The sequence below is a fragment of the Aethalodelphis obliquidens genome, unplaced genomic scaffold, assembly GCF_003676395.1.
Source record: "Aethalodelphis obliquidens isolate GAN/ISIS:26980383/991018 unplaced genomic scaffold, ASM367639v1 scaffold6, whole genome shotgun sequence".
Classification (NCBI taxonomy): Eukaryota; Metazoa; Chordata; class Mammalia; order Artiodactyla; family Delphinidae; genus Aethalodelphis; species Aethalodelphis obliquidens.
Genome location: NW_020837950.1, coordinates 67,039,112 through 67,051,291, shown reverse-complemented (window position 1 = coordinate 67,051,291; position 12,180 = coordinate 67,039,112).

The window sequence follows — 12,180 nt, the reverse complement described above, 5'->3', positions numbered from 1 at the left end:
AGCTGTGCTATATAATTAATACCTGCTTGCTCTATTACTATCTTTATATCAGAATGTGCTCAACTCTACAAGAACATGTGTTATATAATCAAAGACTGTAAGGCAGACTTAAATAGAACACAAGTCCTGCTCCATAATCTAAACTGAACTTGATAGATAGGGAGAGTTTAATGAATCTCAAAAAATTATCCATTTAAATTTAGGATCTTCTGTGAATTAACATACGTGTCTCTAAGAGAGAAAAAAAAGTTTATTCAACAGCATATAGCCCGAACTCTAGTTTAAAATGTTTAACATTTTCTAAATATTTATTTTTGGATTTTGTAACATTAAGAAATAGAGCCACTGGAATTGTTTTATTGAATAAATAAGACAAATATGTGTATATATGAGATCCAGCTGTAAATACTCCCTTTAAAAAAATGCTTCTTGTGTCTCTCTGAAGTTTTATTAAATGTTGAAAACCTTAATTTTCCCCCATTTTCTTTTTTTCCCCCCATTTTCTTACCAATTTAGAAATTTAGATATGAAAATGCTTGTAATTGCTTTTTCTCTTTAATTTCATTTTGGAAGGTATGACAAACATCTTTCACAGATGGTATAGCTCTCAAAATTTGTTGTAGAAATAGATTTACAGAGAATAACCTTTGAACTAAAGGTGTTTTGTTTTTTTTCGGTACGCGGGCCTCTCACTGTTATGGCCTCTCCCGTTGTGGAGCACAGACTCCGGATGCACAGGCTCAGCGGCCATGGCTCACGGGCCCAGCCGCTCCGCGGCATGTGGGATCTTCCCGGACCGGGGCACGAACCCGTGTCCCCTGTATCGGCAGGCGGACTCTCAACCACTGCGCCACCAGGGAAGCCCCAAGTGTTTGTTTTTTTAACATCTTTATTGGCGTATAACTGCTTTACAATGGTGTGTTAGTTTCTGCTTTATAACAAAGTGAATCAGCTATACGTATACATATATCCCCATATCTCCTCCCTCTTGCGTCTCCCTCCCACCATCCGTATCCCACCCCTCTAGGTGGTCACAAAGCACAGAGCTGATCTCCCTGTGCTATGCGGCTGCTTCCCACTAGCTATCTATTTTACATTTGGTAGTGTATATATATGTCCATGCCACTCTCTCACTTTGTCCCAGCTTACCCTTCCCCCTCCCCATGTTATAAGTAGGAAGTTTAGCAAGTAAGGAGTTAGGAGAGTTCTTTCACCCTTTTCCTATGCGTAATAATGTTTTAGACAGGGTGGACAGAAAATCTGTGATTGCCAGTTGATGAGTCAGGAAGAGTGTTGCTGACTAAAGGATTAAGAGTGAACACTAAGTCTATTTTTGATATGATGATGTTCTGGGCTGAAGTGTGTCTTTCCAAAATTCATGTGTCAAAGTCCTAACCTCCAGTACCTAACAATGTGACTCTGTTTGGAAATAAGGTCTTTACAGATGTAATTATTTAAGTTAAGTCACTGTGGAGTAGGGTGGGCAGCTACTCCAATATGACAGATGTCCTTTAAAAAGGGGAAATTTAGACACAGACATACACACAGGAAGAACGCTATGTGATATGCCTAAGAAGCCAAAAATGTCAAAGATTGCCAACAAATCATCAGAAACTAGGAGACAGGCATGGAACAGATTCTCCCTCACAGCCCTCAGAAGGAACCAATCCTGCCAACACTTTGATCTTGGACTTTGAGCCTCTAAAACCATGAGACAATACATTTCTGTTGTTAAAGCCACCTAGTTTGTGATCTTTGTTACAGCAGCCTAGCTAACTAGTAAAAATAGTAATTGCTTTCTCTTTGGAGAAAAAACTACAGCATCATATGTGTATACCATCCTCTAGGTTACATGATGCTTCCCATACGTTGCTACTCCTGATCCTCAGAACGATCTGCTGATATATTCAGGCTGGGTATACTTATCCTGATTCCACACATAATAAAACTGCTACTCTTACAATTTAAGGGGCCTGGCAAAGTAACAGAGCTAATAAAAAATACAGAGAGGACTTGAAACTAGGTTGTCAACTCAAATTCTATGCTATTTCTTAAATCAAACAGGTAACATATTTTTTTTAATATAATCGTTATTTACATGAATTTTTTTGCCTAGATCAGAGAAAAACTCCCATTGTATGCCTAGTGTTCCCTCTAAGAAGATAACTGATAGGATAAAATAAGGTAATGTGGATACCTAATCATCTTGGCAATGATTTTTCTCCATTTACATTAAAAGCTGACATTCTAATTAAAATGAATTTCTAATATACCTCAAATTCTGGGAAAGGAAAAAGTAAAAAATAAGACGGTCTGAGTGAATTTCCTCCTCAGCTGCTATATTTTATGCTGTAATCAATGTAGTAGAAAAATGTTTAAACAACAAACATGAATTTTGTGCTAAGAGAAAACTGCTCTTTGCAACCTGGAAAATATGCCTTCAGAGATACAAGGATGAGACAATGCTCTTGTTTGTGGAAAATTCAGGAAAAAAAAAAAAGACTCCCTATGGAGATCAGTCTTGATGGCTAAACTCTCCTCGTGACCACTCTCTGCTTATTGTACTTTTTTTCTTTCCCAAATAACTACAGTGTCCTACAAAAATATTTTTGTACATGATTTTAAAATACTGTACATGCAGAAATTCCAGTAATTCATCTTGGCAGTTTTCATGCTTATGTAAAGAAAGGAGAAAGGAGGAAAATCTTTAAGAAATAGGGAGCGTGGAGATGTTAAAGAAGAAAATGCTCATTGGGTTTAACAATATGGTGATCATTGATAAACAAAAACGGTTGTCCATGGATGGTCAGGATGAGAAGAAAGGAAGAGAAAAATAAATCCATTTTGAAAGTTTAACTATAAAGAAAAAGAGTAATATAATTGTAGCAGGCCAGGGATTTTCAATTATTTTTACTCATACCTTATCTTGAATGAGTGGAGTCAAAGCAGTTTTCTTGTAAACTGAAAAAACTATTCCAAGCCTCTTTAAAATTATATAATATGTGAGAGAGATTCATATTTTGCATCTACATTGTGGTACAGAAGACAACCTAATTAACCTTTTCCCTATCCTAATCCTGACTTCCACAATTAAGTTTATAAAAAAGGATCAACGAGCCTCTGAAAAGTTAAATATTGGCTTCAAGGCCACACAATTAACTCAGATCATTGTATGTAATAGAATGCTACATTTTTATGATCAAAACTGCCCAACTTGCTTAACTGTTTTCATTCCTTTGCTGAGTTAAAATTTAATGGTATGATACATTTTTGCTTACCACCGTCTCTAAGACACTTTGTCAGCAATGATTCTCAAGGTGTTTTTTAGCAAGGATAGGTGATATATTCCTGGCTGATGTTATTTTAAGGGGAAACAAACAAACAACTTTGCAAATCTTTGAAGGTTAATTAAAAAAATGGAAAACTACCTTGAAGACCATATTTCTTCTCTTTCAACTTTCAGAGACTTTGGAGCCTTCTTCCAGCTCAAGGTTTTTGTTTGGTTGTTTTGCTTTGTTTTGCTTTTATTCCATTCAGGGACATTGAAGCATTTATTCCAGACAATCCCATTGCTTGAGTTTACTTTTTAGCTTTTTCAATTTCCTATTCCCTAAAAGATTACTTGTCAACATTTATATGTCTTTCTAAAACCAGGTGAAGTAATCATCTTAAATGAAATTTATCAGCTATGTCTTCCCTTCAGATTCCATGTCTGTTCTTCTCTGGACACTTTTGGAACTTGTTCTAGAACATATGACCCAAATAGTGTTATTCTTTCTACATAGTCCTTATGAAAATTTTTAAAACAAAGATAGTTCCTTTTGAATCTATAAATTCAATTATAATTTTTTTTATTTTTCCTACAATGGAATGAAAAACCTGACTCCTGCTATTTGTCTTGATATTTTTTCTAATTCACTAATTTGAAGTATGCTTTTCTAAAATTCTTCAACAACATCCATATTTTAAAGCTTGAAGAATAAGCCTACTATTAACTGAAAAAGTATGTTTTTTATTAGTTCAACAGTTAACGTTTTTTTCTCAAGTGTCTTATAAATAATTATTAACATTATTATATACTTTCAAAGAATTCACAGGACTTCTAAATTGCCTCAGTTCATGACTATAAATATTAATGAAAAGTTTTATAGACTGTTACTACTCTGTATGCCTTTGCCTCTGGTTATCTCTATTATCACACTGGGATACCCTACAATCAGGGTGTTTATGACTTGGGAGAATTCTGGCATGCTGTTTGTCTAAAAATTAATCACTTTCATGGAAATCCTTAGCAAATGTGAAAGTTCATCTCTGGAGAGCTTGACAGTATCTATTCACTATATTTTATTTAATTTGTAAAAAAAAATGCTAATTATAAAGTTTCCTAAATTAAACTGTGTGCTAATTTTTGAAAGTAAACAAAATCCTGTCTTATAAAGCTTGTCTGCTTTAAGATATGTTCTAAAGACACACTTTATTTGAAATGACTGATTACAGAAATTTAGTGCATATATATGAAGTATGAAATTAAACATATTATTTTTCATTTTCAAAAAATAAAATGTTTTTCATATCTTGGCATGATTTATTATTTGGAAGCAGCAGAGGTGTATAGCTTTATGTGCTCAGACTAAGATTCCTTTGCTAATGAAATCATCATATCTTTTATCATGTTTTATCAAAGTTTCATCTTTAATGTTATTTCAACGGAATTTTTTTTAAAAGAGTCCTACCAAACCTTGCCAAAGGACAACTTTTCCTGGAAAGAATAAATATCAAAAACCTACTGCTTTTAAAGTAAAATTGACATAAGGTTATAATTACATTCTATTATCGTGAGCTATTTGTTTATCTCTACAGGTTAAAAGTGAGTACTGAGTACTTTTTTTAAAAAAAAGAAAATAGCTATTTTTTTATATTTATAAACACTAAAGAAACAGAAATTCATTAATTTTCTTACATAATTTAAAGAAGAATGAAAGCCCCAAATTTTCAGACATTTTCCAAACCATTTCACAACCCTTCTGTTCATTTCAATAACCATAATTTCTTCTGTATATTAAGCAAACTCTCAGAAAGGCATGATATAGACTCTATGTAGATTTATAGATTTTACTTTAGTACCAACTCATTAACTCTTAATGATCTAAAGGGTCATTTTCACCTATAATTTATCAAAATGTTAAAAATTTTTCAATTTTAAGTTTCTATATAAAATAGAAACTCAAAATGGATTAAAGATCTAAATGCAAGACCGGATACTATAAAACTTCTAGAGGAAAACATAGGCAGAACACTCTTAGACATAAATTGCAGCAATATTTTTTTTGGATCCATCTCCTAAAATAAAGGAAATAAAAGCAAAAATAAACAGATGGGCCCTAATTAAACTTAAAAGCTTTTGCACAGCAAAGGAAACCATTGACAAAATGAAAAGACAACTTACTGATTGGGAGAAAATATTTGCTAATGATATGACCAGTGAGGGATTAATATCCAACATATATAAACAGCTCATACAACTCAACATCAAAAAAGCAAACAACCCAGTTAAAAAATGGGCAGAAAAACTGAATAGACATTTTTCCAAAGAGGACATGCAGACGGCATATGAAAAGATGCTCAACATTGCTAATCACCAGGGAAATGCAACTCAAAACCACACTGAGATATCACCTCACACCTGTCAGAATGGCTATTGTCAAAAAGAACACAAATAACAAATGTTGGTGAGGATGTGGAGAAAAGTGAACCCTTGTACACTGTTAGCAGGAATGTAAATTGGTGCAGCCACTATGGAAAACAATGTGAAGGTTTCTCAAAAAACTAAAAATAAAACTACCATATGACCCAGCAACTGCACTTCTGGATATATATCCAAGAAAACTAATTTGAAAAGATACATGCACCTCAATATTCATAGCAGCATTATATACAACTGCCAAGATATGGAAGCAATCTAAGTGTTCATTAACAGATGAATCGATAAAGAAAAAGTGGTATATACACAAAATGGAATACTACTCAGCCATAAAAAAGAATGAGATTTTGCCATATGCAGCAACATGGATGGACTTGGAGGGCGTTATGCTAAATGAAATGAGTCATACAGAGAAAGACAAATACTATATGATATCATTTAGTGTGGAATCTAAAAAATACAACAAACTTGTAAATATAACAAAAAAGAAGCAGACTTACAGATATAGAGAACAAACTAATGGTTACCAGTGGGGAGGAGAGGAGGAATAATATGTATGGAATGTGAATTATATCTCAATAAAGCAATTTTCAAAAAAATATATATATCTATGTTTTAATGCTACTGAAAATATCAAAATAAAAAATTAAAACTGTAAACCCTCATTCAGTACATTACTAGAAAATAATGAATAAATGCTATTTAATTGTATTGCATTATTATTTTAAGCAACTCCTTATTCATCTCCCTTTATAATAAAATATTTCTTGAACTAGTTTCTGAAATTGCAATCTGTCTTACACATATCATACAGAATATTATTTTATTATTTTAAAATGTGTATGGAAACTACAAAAGAGCTTTAGGAAAAACAAATAATTTGTAATTACATTATCAGTGTTTTATTAGAAAGAACATACTTTGAAATTAACATGATATTTCAGAAATATTTATTTTCTAATTGGTTTAGACAGACAATGGAAGAATTTTTTTTTTTTTTTTTGTGGTACGCGGGCCTCTCACTGTTGTGGCCTCTCCCGTTGCGGAGCACAGGCTCCGGACGTGCGGGCTCAGCGGCCATGGCTCACGGGCCCAGCCGCTCTGTGGCATGTGGGATCCTCCGGGATCGGGGCACGAACCCGTGTCCCCTGCATCGGCAGGCGGACTCCCAACCACTGTGCCACCAGGGAAGCCCCAGGAGAATATTTTTAAAGTATTAATTTGTTTTGAAAACTAACCCTTTATCTGTAGGAAAAAAGATTACCCTTAAATTTTCCCTCTGTCAATACAATTTCACATTTCTTACAGTGAAATATAATAGTAATAATGGAGTTAGGTAAATTAGCAGGATCTGTGTGCAATTCATACCGTAATATATTTCATTGCCCTCAATGATAGCATGTTGTTATTCCAAAACTCTGAGGTTTGGGGAATTTATATTATTTCTATAATTATTTTAGGATCCAAAAAACCTGTTGTAGAATTAGAATATATTATTTCTAAATGTAAAAAATTTGAGCTTATAATTTTATACATTTTTAATACTTTCAAAAATTTTTGCTAATTGCAATATTTCTTCAAAGTTAAGAATTTGACTAATTTCTTATGTGAATAAATCTCAGTAGATTATGATTAATCTTTTAATAATTTCTGATGGCTTTATATGGCTGTTTATATGACAAACAAAAAGAAAAGAAAATGAGGTATCAGTCTTTTAGAGTTATTACTCTACATGACATAATAATGTCTAATATTCATTAAATGTTTACCTTTGCCAAGAACTATCCTAAATGTTTCATATAAATTTTCTCATTTAATCCTCATAATAATGGTATGAAATTGGTACTATTATGGTCACCATTTTACAGATGAGGACACTGAAGCAACCAGTGTTAAAAAAAATAACTCCTTAGCATCTACGCCATTAAATTAGAAGCAGGATTTGAACCCTTACATAATATTCCCCTAGCCTAGACTTTTAACCACTGCCAGAGTCCTGTGATCCAGGAACAACTTCCCCAGGAGAACATACTGGGCACCTCAGGCTGGTTCAATGTCATGTCGGCCTCTGCCGCTGAAGGCTCGCCCTGCATTCCATACCCCTCCCTCCCCCCGGCCTGAGTGAGCCAGAGCCCCGTAATCAGCTGCTCCTTTAACCCTGTCCTGTCTGAGGGAAGAACAGATGGCCTCAAGGGACCTACACACAGAGGCGGGGCCAAATCCAAAGCTGAACCCCAGGGGCTGTGCGAACAAAGAAGAGAAAGAGATTTTTCTCCCAGCAGCCTCAGGGGCATCAGATTAAAACTCCACAGTCAACTTGATGTACCCTGCATCTGTGGAATACCTGAATAGACCACGAATCATCCCAAAATGGAGACGGTGGACTTTGGGAGCAACAATATATTTTTTTTTTCCTTTTTTTCTTTTTGTGAGTGTGTATGTGTATGCTTCTGTGTGTGATTTTTTCTGTATAGCTTTGCTTTTACCATTTGTCCTAGGGTTCTGTCTGTCCATTTTTTTGTTTGTTTTTAGTATAGTTAGTTTTTAGCACTTGTTATCATTGGTGGATTTGTTTTTTGGTTTGGTTGCTCTCATCTTTCCTTTCTTTTTTTATTATTTTTAAATTTTTTTATTTTTAATAATTTTTTTATTTTAATAACTTTATTTTATTTTCTTTTATCTTTTTCTTACTTTTTTTCTCCCTGTTCTTCTGAGCCGTGTGGCTTCCAGGGTCTTGGTGCTCTGGCCAGGTTTCAGGCCTGTGCCTCTGATGTGGGAGAGCCGAGTTCAGGACATTGGTCAACAAGAGACCTCCTGGCTCCACGTACAATTAAACAGCATAAGCTCTCCCAGAGATCTCCATCTCAATGCTAAGACCCAGCTCCACTCAGCAACCAGCAAGCTACAGTGCTTGACACCCTATGCCAAACAACTAGCAAGACAGGAACAAAGCACTACCAATTGGCAGAGAGGCTAACTAAAATCATAATGAGGTCACAAACACCCCAAAACACACCACTGGACGTGGTCTGGCCCACCAGAAAGACAAGATCCAGCCTCATCCTCTAGAACACAGGCACCAGTCCCCTCAACCAGGAAACCTACACAACCCACTGAACCAACCGTAGCCACTGGGGGCAGACACCAAAAACAACAGGAACTACGAACCTGCAGCCTGAAAAAAGGAGACCCCAAACACAGTAAGTTTAGCAAAATGAGAAGACAGAGAAAAACACAGCAGATGAATGAGCAAAAACCCATGAGACCAAACAAATGAAGAGGAAATAGGCAGTCTACCTGAAAAAGAATTTAGAGTAATGGTAGTAAGGATGATCCAAAATCTTGGAAATACAATGGGGAAATAACAAGAAATGTTTAACAAGGACCTTGAAGAACTAAAGAGCGAACAAACAATGATGAGCAACACAATAAATGAAATTAAAAATTCTCTAGAAGGAATCAATACCAGAATAACTGAGGCAAAAGAACGGATAAGTGACCTGGAAGATAAAATAGTGGAAATACCTACTGCAGAGCAGAATAGAGAAAAAAGAATGAAAATAATTGAGGACACTCTTAGAGACCTCTGGGACAACATTAAATGCACCTACATATGAATTATAGGGGTCCCAGGAGAAGAAGAGAAAAAGAAAAGGACTGAGAAAATATTTGAAGAGATTACAGTTGAAAACTTCCCTAATATGGGAAAGGAAACAGTTAATCGAGTTCAGGAAGCACAGAGAGTCCCATACAGGATAAATCCAAGGAGAAACACGCCAAGACATATGTTAATCAATCTATGAAAAATTAAATTCAAAGAAAAAATATTAAAAGCGGCAAGGGAAAAACAACAAATAACATACAAAGGAATCCCCATAAGGTCAAGAGCTGATCTTTCAGCAGAAAATCTTCAAGCCAGAAGGCAGGGCAGGACATATTTAAAGTGATGAAAGGAAAAAACCTACAACCAAGACTACCCAGCAAGGATCTCATTCAGATTCGAGGGAGAAATTAAAACCTTTACAGACAAGCAAAAGCTAAGAGAATTCAGCACCACCAAACCAGCTTTACAATAAATGCTTAAGGATCTTCTCTAGGCAGGAAACACAAGAGAAGGAAAAGACCTACAGTAACAAACCCAAAACAATTAAGAAAATGGTAATAGGAACAAACATATCGATAATTACCTTAAATGTAAATGGATTAAATGCTCCAACCAAAAGACATAGACTGGCTGAATGGATACAAAAACAAGACCCATATATAAGCTGCCTACAAGAGACCCAGTTCAGACCTAGAGACACATACAGACTGAAAGTGAGGGGATGGAAAAATGATATTCCATGCAAATGTAAATCAGAAGAAAGCTGGAGTAGCAATTCTCATATCCGACAAAACAGACTTTAAAATAAAGACTATCACAAGAGACAAAGAAGGACACTACCTAGTGACCAAGGGATCAATTGAAGAAGAACATATTACAATTGTAAATATTTATGCACCCAACAAAGGAGCACTTCAATACATAAGGCAAATGCTAACAGCCATAAAAGAAGAAACTGACAGTAACACAATCATAGTAGGTGACTTTAACACCCCACTTTCACCAATGGACAGATCATCCAAAATGAAAATAAATAAGGACACATAAGCTTTAAATGACACATTAAACAAGATGGACTTAATTGATATTTATAGGACATTCCATCTAAAAACAACAGAATACACTTTCTTCTCAAGTGCTCATGGAACATTTTTCAGGACAGATCATATCTTGGGTCACAAATCAAGCCTCAGTAAATTTAAGAAAATTGAAATAGTATCAAGTATCTTCTCCGATCACAACACTATGAGACTAGATATCAATTACAGGAAAAAATCTGTAAAAAATACAAATACATGGAGGCTAAACAATACATTACTTAATAACCAAGAGATCAGTGAAGAAATCAAAGAAGAAATCAAAAAATAGCTAGAAACAAATGACAATGAAAACACAACTACCCAAAACCTTATGGGATGCAGCAAAAGCAGTTCTAAGAGGGAAGTTTATAAGAATACAATCCTACCTCAAGAAACAACTCAAATAAACAACCTAACCTTACACCTAAAGCAATTAGAGAAAGAAGAACAAAAAAACCCCAATGTTAGCAGAAGGAAAGAAATCATAAAGATTAGATCAGAAATAAATGAAAAAGAAATGAAGGAAATAATAGCAAAAATTAATAAGACTAAAAGCTGGTTCTTTGAGAAGATAAAATTGATAAACCATTAGTCAGACTGATCAAGAAAAAAACGGAGAAGACTCATATCAATAGAAGTAGAAATGAAAAAGGAGCAGTAACAACCGACACTGCATAAAAACAAAGGATCATGAGCGATTACTACAAGCAACTATATGCCAATAAAGTGGACAACCTGAAAGAAATGGACAAATTCTTTTTTTTTGCGGTACGCGGGCCTCTCACTGCCGTGGCCTCTCCCATTGCGGAGCACAGGCTCCGGACATGCAGGCTCAGCGGCCATGGCTCACGGGCCCAGTCACTCCGCGGCATGTGAGATCTTCCCGGACCGGGGCACGAACCCGTGTCCCCTGCATCGGCAGGCGGACTCTCAACCACTGCGCCACCAGGGAAGCCCATCTCCTTCCTTATATTAATGGGAAACACTGAATAAATTCTGGCATACCATCAATGCTAGCCTGGGGCATATTTGAATCTTTACGTCTGTGTATTTAGGTAAATGTTAAAAAAGAAAAGTCTCTGAAGGGTCTTGAAGTCAAATGCCACTTTAAACTGGTAGTCTAATTGACTTTGCTGTCCTATGGTAAAATAATATTTATGTTTTTAAGCTTCTGAATGCTATAATGAATAGCATCAATGTCACTTCAACTTATCACATAGCTTTTGACAGGGATGTATTTAAAATACTTTATTTTTAGTAGAGTTAAACTGTATTTTTCTTATTCATGTTTTCACATCATTAGAAATTAAACATCTATAAAGAGCATCCTCATGCAACAGCCTTCTAGCTCTGGAAAATAGGTTATTTCATTTCTTAAGATCCCAAGATGGGATTTCACTCTCATGCCATCTGGCAAGATAATAAGATAACATCTAAAATCAATACTTTAATATGATCCTGGCTAAAAACTAGCCTCAATGAAAATTAATGGCATATGGCTGAAGCTTAAGAAAAAACAAAAAGGCTAATGTTACTTTTTGAAAACTGCACAAAGAACCTAGTTTTTTTTCTTAAGAAAGAAAATAAAGTATAAAGAGACTGCTTCAACTCAGAAGAACTGCTCATTGAGTATGATGGAAATACTATTTATAAAATCTTTTCTCAAATATAGTTTATGTTTAGTTTGCAAAGCTCCAATTTTTTTTAAAAAATAAAGCAATATATTAATTAATAAGAATAAGTTAATAACTGTCTATAAATGACAAAAGACTTAAAAACGGCCATGTTTAAAGATC